Source organism: Neomonachus schauinslandi, chromosome 12 (genome assembly GCF_002201575.2).
Source record: "Neomonachus schauinslandi chromosome 12, ASM220157v2, whole genome shotgun sequence".
NCBI lineage: Eukaryota > Metazoa > Chordata > Mammalia > Carnivora > Phocidae > Neomonachus > Neomonachus schauinslandi.
In genome coordinates, this window is record NC_058414.1 from 30,284,443 (window position 1) to 30,287,270 (window position 2,828).

Here is a 2,828-nt window from a genome sequence, read left to right on the forward strand (position 1 = left end):
GAAATTATTTTGAAAGAGTTCATGTTTTAAATCTGAGTTCACTGTCTATCTTTGTCAACAAGGCCTTACAAGTATTCATTGTGTAAACCAATATAGATTTATTGGGCACCACCCATGTGCCAGTTGAAGACATGTGGATGCTGGGGATACTGCAGTGAACCAAATGACCAAGTCCCTGCTCTCATGGGGCTTATGTTTTCATGTCAATGAAAGTGCCCAGGGCTTCTCGGAAAGATCCAGCTTAGACCATTTTCCTTCGACGGTATCTCCGAGCAAGCTTGTAAAGGGGTAGGCAATAAACTGGCAACAACAGACCTAGGTCCCAATCTCACCTCTACCAGTGTGAAATTGATATTGGGAAATGGAAGGGACCCCGTGAGAAAAAAAAGTTGTTTTCCTTCCTTTGCTTCTTTTCTGGCTTCTATCCTTGCTAGGATCTGCACCCCCACCCCACTCTGCACAGGCCTTATAATGCAAATAGCATATGTCCTCCTTGTAAAGGACAAGAGTTAAGGATTTCTCTAGAATAGATAACATCTAAGGAAGGACCAGGTGAGAATGACCTGACGAAGCTATTATATACTTATTCCAGACCGCCGGCACTAGATTATCTCCACACCAAGGCCGCTTGGCCTACAGAATAATACTTGGCTCTTGTCTTTGTTCTAACCGGCTCCTGTATGCCCAAGAGGACAGGTGCACCAGACCACTGTCCTCAACTAAAACCTCCACACCCCAAACAAAGACAAGACTCAATGCTCCTTTCCTTTCTGGGTCTCCCAGACTGTCTGTATCTGCTCTCTCTCTCTCTTCCATAAACTCTGCTTTCACCTCCTGCTGGCTCATGTTTGACTTCCATCCTTCGTGAAGCCAAGGACTCCCTTGGCTGGTCCTGCAGGACACCCTGTGGGTCCTTGGACCCGGCCTGCCTGCATCAAAACGTAAGACCCCAAGCAACTCAACCAACACTCTGCACCCCGATTCCTCTTCGTCTTTGAAAGAAAAATCTATGTTTGTACAATTATAGTCTATATCTCATATTTTCACAGTTCTTAATAAAGGGAAATCAACTACCTCCATCACTCTCCTGCACTGTGAGGGCAAGTTTCAAAAAAGGAAATTCTAAACCAAGTCCACTGGTGAAGATATGAAGGAAATTTCAATTTTCTCAAGAAATCCTCAGCTAGACAATCTATAATATCAATATTAGAAATATTAATTTTAAAACTCTCATAGAAAGTACTGAGGAAAATGTGTTATAAAGTCTTTAAACACATGTAATCATTATGTTATTATATAACTATATTTAAATGTGCTGTATTAAATATATGTTTCTCTTTGTTCCCACAAACCCAAAGAAGAGTAATTTCTCAAGGGAGCAAGGAGTGAAAACAGTAATACTTTAAGATGACAAAAATAAAGAGATGAGAAGTGAAAATGACAATAGATGCAGGTTTCAACAATTTTTTGGAAGATGAAAAGCACAAGATGAGCTTTAGTGACTAATCAGAGGAAGAAAATCTGAAAGCTAAGGGCTACATATAGGCAGATGATAACAAGAAGAAAGTGGATTTGAGCTGTAGGAACTCTCATAGTTGAAAGCACCAAGATTCTCAGAAAGCAAAAAAATCTACCAACAGCAAGACTGGTTGAAAATCTGATGAAGAATGTAGACCCCTCCTTCCCAATTCCCTTCCACATCATGACGAGAGACAAGGATTATTTCCTCTAGAAAAACATAATTAGGGAGCTTATAGATTCAGGGACATGAGCGCAGAGGATGGAAGGAAAGGCCTTACTGACAACAGGGGACCATGTGAACAGCCACCTACTAAATGATGAGACCCACCTCAAGGACACTTCCCCATCAACAGTGAAACCCGAGCCCAGCCAACTCCAAAACTGCCATCCTTTCCACCTGAACCACCATCCCCAAGACGAGCCGAGCCACCTTCCTGCTCCCAAAGGAGCCCTCAGGGGATGTGACACCTCACATTAGGACGGTTACCCCTATCATTTCAGCTGATTTTCACATCTGCTTGCATTAGAATTGAGATTAGCTGGAATCTCAATTTTGTCCATGGCCCATAAATAACTATTTTTGTTATTACTAACAACATCTGCAGAACCTTAAAAGCTTTCCAAAACAATTTTCTTAACATTTTCCTACTCAAATTGGGCCACACCTCTTCCTTGCCTCCAGGCTCTAGCACATGACTCTTTCTCTGCCTGGAAGGCTCTCTCTGCCAGTACCTGGTGATAGCCTCAGGACACATGTACAGTAACAAAGCACCATGTAGCAGGTTCTCTTCCAGGCTCACCCCTAACATTTGCAGGACCAAGGGCAAGGGTCTAAACTGAGGTGCCCTTTCCTCTTCTATACCCACCCCACACCTTAAATAGCCTCCACACATACAAGTGACGACCCCAGCTGCACATCCACAGTCTTTCAGCTCTCCTCCCCCAACCACAGTCTACAATCAGGATGCACCTGGGAAAAGCTCAGGAAGGCCCTGAAGGCAAACCTGGGCCCTCAAAGCATGCAATTCCAAAGTCAGATCATCTAGAGCATGGTATAAAAGTGTAGGGGGATTGGGGAACATGACATCCAGGTGGGCATGGCTCCTTGGCCCACTGACAGCAAGGCAAGAGGAGGAACACAACTGGAGGAGGATCAGAATTAGGGCCTCTACAGCAGAGACCAAAGTAGGAGCCAAACTTGCCCAGTCCGAAGGTGGTACCAATCCCCATTATATAACAACATCCAAACAAGAAAGAGATCTACCACTTCCTAAGACAGAATTTCCTAGGAGGGAGGGAGAATCGGT